This window comes from Danaus plexippus, chromosome 5 (genome assembly GCF_018135715.1).
Source record: "Danaus plexippus chromosome 5, MEX_DaPlex, whole genome shotgun sequence".
In the NCBI taxonomy this organism is placed as follows: Eukaryota; Metazoa; Arthropoda; class Insecta; order Lepidoptera; family Nymphalidae; genus Danaus; species Danaus plexippus.
The window spans coordinates 6543078-6553936 of record NC_083539.1 but is presented as its reverse complement, the minus strand read 5'-3'; positions in this window follow the sequence as shown (position 1 = coordinate 6553936).

Genomic DNA, 10859 nt, shown 5'->3' with positions numbered 1-10859 from the left:
GACGTCCTCGTCTGCTCGTGATCACGGTTGCTAAGTAACCGAAACGTCGGGTGTATGTAGTTTTAAAAATAATAAACTAAAGCATAGTAATCTCAAAATAAAGATTGTTCTTATTTGATCTTAAAAATATTGCGTAAGTGTATTTTATTAATATATTCTTATAAATGTACTTTGTAATAGTTTGGGAAACTCTGAATTATACAGTATAGATTTGATCGAATTAGCAAATAGCTATAAGGCATATTGAGTGTATAAAAAATATTGGAATGCCTGACCTCAGAGGAACGGATACACTTAACGCACACCCAGTTTCATAAATCTATTTAATGTTTCATTACATTTATCAATTTATAATATAAAAATTATTGGGTCGAGATTACAAATTTGCAAACACAAAAAGAATTTACAAATAAAGGTTAATTAACCAAAAAGGCTGTTTAGGTGGAAGTTGCAATGTTATTCTTGAACAAGTAATATTTCCTTGAACTCCAACTCTATAATATACAAAGCGTATAAATAAGCCACTGTAAATAAGTTGATGTAATTTTAAAATACTTGTATTCGTTAAGTCAGTGTAGGTAGCGCGAAAAACGTTCAACCAAAAAAATCCAAAAAAACTCATTGATTTAGGGCGGATTTAGAGATGCGCAATCATACATTTTAAAAACTTTCTTTTGGTGAAATAAGAATAAAATTTTAAATTCACATAGACAAATAATATACCATTTGAATTTTAAGATTATTGCGAGTTGCACACGTTAATAAAATAGAACTAAGAAATCGTAATGAAGCTCTAAATTATACAATTTAATATTAATATATTGAAATACATAAAATTCTTCTGACAAAAAGCAAGCTGCATCGAAGGACAAAATTATCTCTGACGCAGTAAAAAACAATAACTTCAATGCATCTACAAATTTCGGAGTTGGCTTACATGTGAAAAAAGATTAATAATCACTATTCCCTATAATTTAACTTTTATGCGACTGCCAAAATAATGAAATTAATTGATATCGCTACGAATTCCTAAGTAATAGGGTTGTCAGAAAAATAAAGAAGTAGGTCTATAAGGACAGACCCCTTATGGAACCATGTTTATGCAGTCTGAGGCCTAGAAGAGCATTTATATTTTTTCCGTGTTAAAAAAGCCGAAAGATTTTATAACTAACATTCAATAGTGTAATACTTAATTATATTATATAAAACTCACATATGAACAATCAGTCGAATCTACCAAGAGAATGACCTCGTTCTTTGTTCTATGTTACAGTTGTATATTTAGGATTTATATACCATAGACTATTGAGTGTATATCAAAAGTAGACAAATCAGAAAAATGGAAAAAGATCCTAAGTGCATATTCCAAGAAAATTAGATTTTTTTTTAATACAAACTGGTAGGTGAAAATGAAGTCGAAGGTGAAGCTAAGCATTGAGATGCTGATGATGCATACTGAGGTATGAGAGGAAGGTCTACAATGAAAGGATGGAGATCCTCCGTGTCTCTGATCTTTCAATTGTTAAAAGGAAAATGAGGAATAAAGTCGTGCACTTCCTACGCACACTCTCCTAAGTGTAGCCTTCGAAAGCCAGGCCTTTAATTAGCTACCCACCACCAATCGATGTTCTTTAAATCATGTATTAAGTATATCAGCAAATTTTACGTAAGTCTTAAATAAATTACGTAAACTTAATAAACGGATCGAACAAATAACCGCTAATTAAATGATATAAATTTTAAACTAAGATCCTAATCGTGACGGAAGATGCAGCGATTGAAATGCGATTACATAAAATATTCAACTTAATACATCAAGTTGATTAATAATGATGACTGTTTAATCTACATTACTAAAAATAAAAGAAATATATAAATTTATTATTCAAATATCTAATTATATATCTTTTCACAAACTTAAACTTGATAGGATTAGAAAATTTTAATGAATGTATTTGTTTTACGTTCGCTTGTGCAATATGTTGCATAATATGAGATATATATCATAAATTATTAATATATGTATTTCCAAAAATACGTTAAAATATGGACATCATAAAATTCGCAACATTGATTATGCAAAGATCATCTTTTACAAATATTTCATTAACAAAAATCACGTGCTATGAGATAATGCGGTATTTGCAATACGTGAGAGGAATGCCTCGGAGAGCCATCCCTACTAGAACGTATGGCCTTCTAAGTCACATGATCGCGAGATTCATACTGATCCACTTTTCATACTCCCACCACCAACCGCCCTTCATGATTTACTTCGTAACATCTTTTAAACGCTTCAATACATATTATAAAACAATGTCCCCCTCGCGTCTGTCTGTCTGTCTGTACGCGATAAACGGAAAAACTACTGCACCGATTATCAAACAGTCATCACCACTCGAAAGCGTGATTCTCGAGGAAGGTTTTAGTATATAATTTGTTAAGTTTTTGTATTTACTTGATTAAGATAAGAATGTAACATGGAATTCATTTTGTTTATCTTCTAACCCATTATATTCTTGTTTAGTAAGTTGTAAAAAAAAACGAAATATTGATATGAAAGTGAATGTCTGTTTGTTGTGACTCAATCTTTCACATTTCTTACGAAATATATTTATTTGATGCTATGTATTTTTTACGTGTAACCTACATTGGAAGATGTTGGGAATAACTTAATCAAATACACTAGGAGCATTCGGCAAGGACTGTATGAGGGATAACTGACAAGAATTTACAGCTAGGTATTGTTTGGGACATCGCCAGGTTGGTGGGCAACCTGGTGGATGGACGGCTGACCGCGTTGGAGTCCCGGCTTAGGCGGGAAGAGGTCGCCCGCCCTCCCCTGGCGGGAGATAACTCGGCCGTCGCCGTGGCTGCCAGAGCGGCGATCCGCCAGGCGGCCATACAAAGAGGGGCCAAATCCTCAGCCCCTTTACCGGCGTCACCGGCACCGGTAATATTAGTGTCGGAGGATGATTTCCCTTCCCTCCCTGCGCCCTCCAAGGGGAAGGCCAAGAAATCAAAGAGGGGGAAGGAGGTTGCCTGGACCGCCTTCGGTCCATCCACCTCCGGTGGGAGGACTGAGGCGATAACTGCCGGGGCCGGGGCCGTTGCGGCGGGGTGGACGGAGGTGGTCCGCCGCAAGGCCCTCAAAAAGAAGGAAGTGGTGCCGGTACCCAAAACACCGGCGCCACAACCAAAAAGAAGGCGGGCCCTAAGGAGGGCCCCAAGAAAGTGGCGCTCCCACGCTCACAGGCCGTAATGTTGAAGTTACGGCCTGAAGCAGCGGCTAAGGGGGCGACCTACTTGTCGGTCCTCTTAAGGGCCGAGAGGGAGGTAAATACGAAGGAGCTGGGCATCGGGCCCCTGAAAATCCGTTCATCGGCAACAGGGGCCCGCATCATCGAGGTGCCCGGCTCAGCCAGCGCGGACAAAGCCGACGCTTTGGCCGCTAAGCTGAAGTCTGTGCTGGCGGAGGAGGCGGAGGTGTCGAGGCCCGTGAAATTCACGGACGTAAGAGTAACGGGCCTCAACGACGCGACGACCGCGGACCGGTTGATATCCGCGGTCGCGCAGGAGGGGGGCTGCACCGAGGCCCAGGTCAGGGTTCGTAGCGTGCGACCTGGGCCTCGCGGCACAGGCTCCGCCCTGGTGGAGGTGCCGGCTGTGGCGGCTAAAAAGCTGCTGCAGCTGGGCAGCCTATCAGTCGGGTGGAGCCAGGTGCGGCTCTCGCACATGGAGGCACGACCCAAGCACTGCTTCAAGTGCTTGGGAATGGGGCACGTCGCGGCCGCGTGCCCCAGTCCGAAAGACCGCAGTGGTTTGTGCTACCGCTGCGGCAAGGAGGGCCACAAGTCCGCCCAGTGCTCCGCGTCACCGCGCTGCGCTGTGTGCGTGGACGCGAGCAAGCCGGCGGACCATGTGATGGGGGGTCATTCGTGCCGCCCCCCATCCACCCGTGGGAAACTCCCGGCCCAGCCACAAAGGGCGGGGGTTTCGAGGCGGGCGTCGGGAGCTGAGATGTCCGAATAATGGCCGGACATCTCAGTTTCCTGCAGGCCAACGGGAACCACTCCGCCGGGGCTCAGGACCTCTTCCTGCAGTCCATGGTGGAGTGGGCCGTTGACGTGGCGGTCATAGCGGAGCCGTACTATGTCCCTGCCCTACCTCATTGGGCGGGAGACACGGGCGGCTCCGTGGCGATCGTCACGCGGCCGGGCGCCGTGCCCCCCCTCGCAGTCAAGGCGAGGGGCCACGGGTATGTTGCGGCGGTTCGGGGGGAGATTGCCATAGTCGGGGTATATTTCTCTCCGAACCGCGACCTGCCGGCCTTCGAGAGATTTCTCGACTCTCTCGGGCCGGTGGTAGGGCAGTTAGCGCCTCTACAGGTGGTTGTGATGGGGGACCTCAACGCCAAGTCCACGGCGTGGGGAAATCCCCTCACAACACCCAGAGGGAGGGAGCTAGAGGAATGGGCGCTAACTGCCGGACTGTCCCTACTCAACACGGGGACAGTCCAGACGTGCGTGCGACGGTTGGGAGGTTCAGTGGTGGACGTCTCGTTTGCCACTCCGACCATTGCACGCAGAGTGGAGGGATGGAGGGTTGAGGCAGGAGTGGAGACGCTTTCGGACCACCGCTACATACGGTTCGAAGTGTCTGCCGCTCCTGCCGGTCGCCGGAGTCCAGCGTCGAGTTCCTCGTCGTCCCGGGAGAGAAGTCGGTTCCCGCGTTGGGCCCTGTCAAGGCTCAATAGGGAACTGGCTGAGGAAGCGGCCGTTGTCGGCCGCTGGAGTCTCCCGGGGAGTGAGGAGTTGGGGGTGGACGAAGGGGCTAGTCGCTTTGGGGACGTTCTCCATAACGTCTGCAGAGCGGCGATGCCCCCTGTTGGACGTCCACCCCCGCGGGGTGCGGTGTACTGGTGGTCGGACCACATTTCCGACCTCCGGGTCGCCTGCAACGGGGCCAGGAGGGCATACACCCGGAGCAGGCGACGCCGCCCCCAGGACGAGGAGCGTGATGGCCGGCTGTACAGGGTCTACGTGGCGAAAAAGTTGATCCTGCAGCAGGCCATCTGCCGGGCCAAGGAGGCAGCCTGGCTGGAGCTGGTGGAGGGGCTCGATCGAGACCCCTGGGGCCGACCGTACAAGCGGGCGCGGAATAAAATCTGCGCCCAGTCGGCTCCCATCACGGAGGTGCTCCAGCCGGCTGTTCTGAGGGGGATCATCGGGGAACTCTTCCCCAACGCCCCGACGGGATTCACTCCCCCCAGAATGGCTCGGCAGACGCTGGAAGAGGGCGACCGCGTTCCGCCCACCGTCACGGAGTCTGAAATGGAGGCGATTTTGGCTCGCCTCCAGAGTAAGAAGAGCGCACCGGGTCCGGACGGGGTGCACGGGAGGGTTCTGGCCCTCTCCCTGGTGCACCTCGGAGGAGCCCTCAGGGAGCTGTTCGATCTCTGTCTGAGGTCCGAACAGTTCCCGAGGGCCTGGAAGGAAGGCCGGCTATGCCTACTTCCGAAAGGCAGCCGGCCTCCGGACTCGGCTTCTGCGGTGCGACCGGTGGTTGTGCTGAACGAGGCGGGGAAGGCTTTTGAGAAGATTATAGCCACCCGTCTCGTTCGGCACCTGGAGGAAGGCTCGGGACCGGGACTTTCAGAGTCCCAGTTCGGGTTCCGAGCCCACCGGTCGACCGTTGATGCCCTCAAACGCCTGAGGGCAGTGACGGAAGAGGCGGAACGCAGAGGAGAGGTAGTGTTGGCGGTGTCGCTGGACATCGCCAACGCCTTCAACAGCCTCCCACACAGCGCGATACAGGCGGCACTCGTATACTTCGGAGTGCCCCTGTATCTGAGGAGGCTGTTAGGCAGCTACCTCTCCCAGAGGAGGGTGGCAGTCGAGAACCGGAGGGGGTCCATAGAGTGGTGGACAGTCGACAACGGCGTTCCACAGGGTTCGGTATTGGGACCTGTTCTATGGAACGTCGGGTATGACTGGGTCCTGCGGAGCCGCCTCCTCCCCGGGATGGGTGTCATATGCTACGCTGATGACACCCTCGTCTTATCCCGGGGACGGAGCTACAAGGAGGCGGCGCGGCTGGCCGAGGTCGGAACTGAGCTCGTGGTCAGCCGCATAGAGAGGTTGGGGCTTCGGGTCAGAATCGACAAGACCGAAGCCCTCCTCTTCCGCGGGACTGGGCGGAAAGGACCCCCGCCGGGTGCCACCCTCCTCATAGGAGGAGGGAGGGTCAGGGTGAGCCCTACCATGAAATATCTGGGGCTCACCCTTGACGGAGGGTGGACCTTCGTGCCCCATTTCAGAGAGTTGGGGCCGAAGGTCATGAGGACGGCAGGTGCGCTGGGGAAATTCCTCCCGAACCTCGGAGGTCCCAGCGCAGCTTGCAGGCGGCTATACTCTGGGGTCTGTCGGAGTATAGCCACGTACGGTGCTCCCGTTTGGGCTGATCGCCCGATGAGCCGCGGGGTCAAGGCCCTTCTGCGCTCGGCGCAAAGGGCGCCCGCGGTGAGGGTGGTTAGGGGGTACCGTACGGTCTCCTGGGCCGCTGCGACGGCTCTTGCCGGCGATCCGCCTTGGGATCTTGTGGCGTCGGTTCTCGCCGAGGTGTTCTCTTACGTCTCGGGTAGGAGGGCTCTCGGAGAGAACCCTTCGTCTGAGGAGATTCGGGCGGTCCGCCGGCAGGGGGAGTCGCGCCTTATGCGGGAGTGGGGGGAGGACCTGGAGGGCCAGCCGTACGGTAAACGTACAACGGCTGCGCTCCGTCCGGTCCTAGAGCGTTGGATGAGGCGGAAACGCAAACCCCTCACTTTCCGTCTGACGCAGGTTTTCACCGGGCACGGCTGCTTCGGGGACTACTTGTGTCGGACGGCCAGGAGAGAGCCGGGAGTAGGCTGCCATGAGTGCGGCGCTGCGGTGGACTCGGCCCAGCACACCCTCGAGGTGTGCCCGAGATGGGCTGCGCAGCGCCAAGACCTTGTGGCGGCACTCGGCGGAGTGGGCTTGTCGCTTTCGAGTGTCGCGGAGAAGATGCTCGAGAGTGACAGGTCCTGGATGGCGGTGTCCTCCTTCTGTGAGACGGTCATGTCCACGAAGGAGGCATCTGAGCGGGAACGGGAGGTTGCGGCTGATGCACCCTCCCTCCGCAGACGACGGACGGGGGCGCGCCGGGGGCGATATCAACGCCTCCTCCAATAGCGCCCCTGCGCCCCGGGCTGGGGTCGGGCTGGTAACCCGGCTCCTGTGAAAGCCCGGCGTCGTCGGGGCGGTCCTAATTGCCGGGATCGCCCCCTTTCTCCGAGGGAGTAAGTCCGGTCTTTGCCAGGACCGGCCAGTCGCTGGTGTGCCCTGTAGCTGACAGATCCGGGGTGCACCAACATAGCGGCCGATGGCTTTCGCAGTGGTTTTAGTGAGTAGGGACCTGCCCAGGTCGAGTCTCACACATCCTCTCCGGCCCCACCAAGGCCGGTGAGACGGCTCGTAAAAAGAGTTTCCCTGCGTCATCAAAAAAAAAAAAAAAAAAAAAAGGTATTGTTTGGGATCCCAGTAAAGTTATTTTGAATGTATGGCATTTAGTTATTGAAATTAATCTAATAAAGTGCAGTTTATTTGTTCTGTTTTTCAACATTTAGATTTTTGAGCTTATCAAATTGTAAAAGTTATGTGAACATGACTATAATTGTTTGTCTTAAAATATTTATATTTGTTTTTTTTTTTATTCGAAAACTATTTACTCACAAATGAACCCCCGTAAATATTGTTCATCTCTGTATTTTATTAAGAAATATATGACTTAGGGTGCGTTTTGACTACTGAGGTTAGATGTTTTGTTATAAATATCAAATAACCAAGGCAAGGGCAATGGCAAAACTGTTGTACAAACGAGGTATATTGTTCTTGCTCTAACAATCACGCCTATTAATGTTTCATAAAAAATATAAACTAACGGTTTATTAGGTCGCTTCTTGTAATAGATTTAGTAATATTTTACGAACACGATGTCTTTTAATTACTCTATAACAGATTATAACATATAGGTATTATGAAGAGAAAACAGTCGTATGATTTATAATAAAATAGCAGATAATTAACAAATTTAATTGATGTTGCAAAAACTTACACTATTAACATAAATTAAGCAAAATGATAGCGTCAATATATTAGTATTCATATTATTATTTAACTCATTTTGCTATATTATATTGGTATAGTATTAGTAATATTTTGAAAGATTATGTACGAAGGATACAGATATATGTTTTATTATATTGTATTCATATTTTTGGCTATGACTTAGAAACGGTATACAGTAATTCGTCGTTACTAAATCTGAATTATTTAATTAGATCTAAGACTTTCGCGAGTATTTAAATCTGAATTATTTGTTGACCTCAAGAACAAATTTTATGTATATTATTTTATAATTTATTTATTTAGTAATATTATGAAATGTATATTGAAATATAAAATGTCATTAATAAACCACTGGGCTGTAAATTTTAGTTTGTCACCGCAGGCGAGTGCAATATTTTTTGCCATTATTATGAAATATATCAATCAAAGTAATAGATAACTGCGGGTTTGTTGTTACATTTATTTTGTAATGTCTTTTACGTCACAGGAAATAAAATCAATGAAGCATTTTATTTTATTTTTACATTTATTTAGATTGTATACCACAATATACATTAATAATAAAAAATATATTATAAGATTTGGTTGCAAATTTTGTTACAAATTAGCTTACCTATTGTACCGAACTGATATTACAAGAATAAATAAAGACATTGTTACTTGTTAGGTATAGATAGGTTTGTCCTAAACTTATTACTGGTGGTTAAGAACCTGTCAAAACTACTGTAAGGCAGCTATTTTACAAATAATTACACTGAGTACACACTTTAGTTGCTTAGTAATAATATAGTACCAATAACTATTATCCATTAGACATTTTATGGAACATTTACCACATTCTTTAGTTTGCTTATTGCATTCTTGTCTGCCATTATCAAAATTTATATTTATTTAGTGATAAATTATTTTTTTTAAAGTATAAATATAGTATCTAGTGGGATAAAATTCTTTAATCGTAATGCTGTTAAAATGAATGTTATTTTTTGCTTAATTTGGAGCACGTCTGTGCCAAGTTAGTGCTAAATGTGTACTGAATTTGAAATGCAGATCCATAAATGGCTGTAACTAAGAGACCCAGGCTTGAATTTTTTCGTAACAACCTTTACATATCTCCATGACAACTATTGGCTTATTAACATTTCTATCGCAAACCTACATATACAATTTCATCTTTTTTAGTCAATTTTAAACCATAATGTTTTTTACCTAGTATTGTTTGAAATGAGTAATTTTAGGTAAATTATTTTGTATTAAGCAACGTCGCCAGAAGCAAATCGAACGGTTTGTACAGTGTACATACCTACTTCATAGAAGGAATTTAGTTTCAATAGCTAGAACCGGATCAGCATTATAGTAACAGCTGCGGATTACGACACAGATCATTAATAGTGAATACTAAATTGTACAAACTTGGTATAAAAGTTGCGAAGAATTGAGAGTGAAGTGATTTAATAAAAGATATTTTATATAGACTTATAAAAACACGACCCAGTAATGATACTTTTATAATACTGAAGAAAAAAATTATGTTACCAAATTGATTTAGACTTGTCACTTCTATAATACCGGAACACTTAAAGTATGAAGGAAATGATATCCGTGAAAAATAGATAACAAATACACCTAATGATATGATTTAAATATTGCATAATATCCGAATTATATCACTGATAAAGCCCGTCGCCATTTTATCCGCGAAAGGCTCTCACGGCATCGTATAAACAAAGGTTATAGTCCAAAGAACACCATATTTAACTGTTATATAAGAACAGAATCTCAAATATTCCACATCCGAGCGAGTAATTCGAAACAAGCCTGATAATGTATTCGGTATGTCATAATTTGTTTCGCTTTACTCTTCATCTTTGAAATTGTTTTTCTTCCATATTAAGTGCAGTCTTTTTGTAAAATCGTTTTGTTCTTGTAGATTCAATCGAGCGAAACAAAAAGCATTTGACCATTGACCCAAGCTCGCTTATGACTGGGATCGTCTTGCGTAATAGCTTTCCGCAGATAATGTTTAAGTTTCATTGTTACCCAATTAAGGCAAATTGTCTTGCAGAAAACCTGCATACAATCCTATAATAAAATGAATTTAAACTTGCGATTTACGTTTTCGGTATAAGATCAACTAACTTAAATTCCGACGAGTAAAACTGATTTTATTTATATTACGTAAAAAAGATGTAATCGACGCTACAGCAATTAAATACTTAAAGTTCTCTTCGAAAGGCGTATTTTATTTACCACATACTAGCTATTAACCGCGACTTTGTGCCTCGATTTTTATGTATCCTACGCCATTTTCTTGGTATACAGTTTATTGATGTTACAAGATTATATTATTAATTTATAGACACGCATTTTGAAATGATAATAATTTTACTTGTTTAGACATCGTGTTCTAAAATTACAAACAAACGCATGGATATTAATAGTACTCAAAGGTTGTGGTTACATATGCAAAGTAATCGTGTGTAAGTGGAGTTACAATATTTGATTTAAATTCTCTCACAACAATCAATCAGCATTGACTTACAATAAGAGTTATACGCCTTTGTTTTTACATGACTATAATCTCTAATTTGCATATAAGCAACCGGTATAAGATAATATCTATTTAATAAAAAGCAGCCATATTAATTAACATAATGAAACGATTCGTGACAAGATATTATGCTGCTTTCTTTCAAAATATAAACTAAAGTTTTG